Consider the following 725-nt stretch of genomic DNA (forward strand, 5'->3'; position numbering starts at 1 on the left):
CTTCTTCCAGAGCTTTCAACCACATCACACGGTCGCAATCAGCTAATGACTTTCTCCTCAGATGTAAATTCATGATGTGATTTCTTCCAAATTTCTTGATTCCTTCATGTTTAAACCAACACAAAGGTCTTCTCCTTCGTGTTGACGTAAAAGCTGAACATGAAATGTTCAGGCCGGAGCGTGAAAGACACTCGTCTGACAAAACATAATATAAATATATAATATAATTAGAAGAATAAAACAGCAGACATATCCTTTAATAACAGTGTTATTGTACAGTAAAGTACACTTTTAAGTAACTCTGACTTTGACTCTATCTGAATCTGAGATAAAGTTAGAAAGACGTGTGATGGAGTCGGATCAGGGGAGTGATGGGGTGAGAAGGGGGAGTAAAGAGGGGGAGTAAAGAGGGGGAGGGGGGATGTTAACCAGCACGTTTTCAAAGAGCTGGTCTCTCCACTTCAGAGAGAATATTCCAGAAGGATGAGAGAAGTGAAAGTTGAGCTCCGAGTGGAAACGAGTCGGTGAAATTACACACAGCTTCAATTATACATCACAAAGGGCCAAAGAGCCCCACTGGATGGCAGGAGAGGAGGCACGGGACACTGTAACGCTCGGGTGTGTGTGTGTGTGTGTGTGTGTGTGTGTGTGTGTGTGTGTGTGTGTGTGTGTGTGTGTGTGTGTGTGTGTGTGTGTGTGTGTGTGTGTGTGTGTGTGTGTTCGTT

The sequence above is a fragment of the Pholis gunnellus genome (assembly GCF_910591455.1).
Source record: "Pholis gunnellus genome assembly, chromosome: 13".
Classification (NCBI taxonomy): Eukaryota; Metazoa; Chordata; class Actinopteri; order Perciformes; family Pholidae; genus Pholis; species Pholis gunnellus.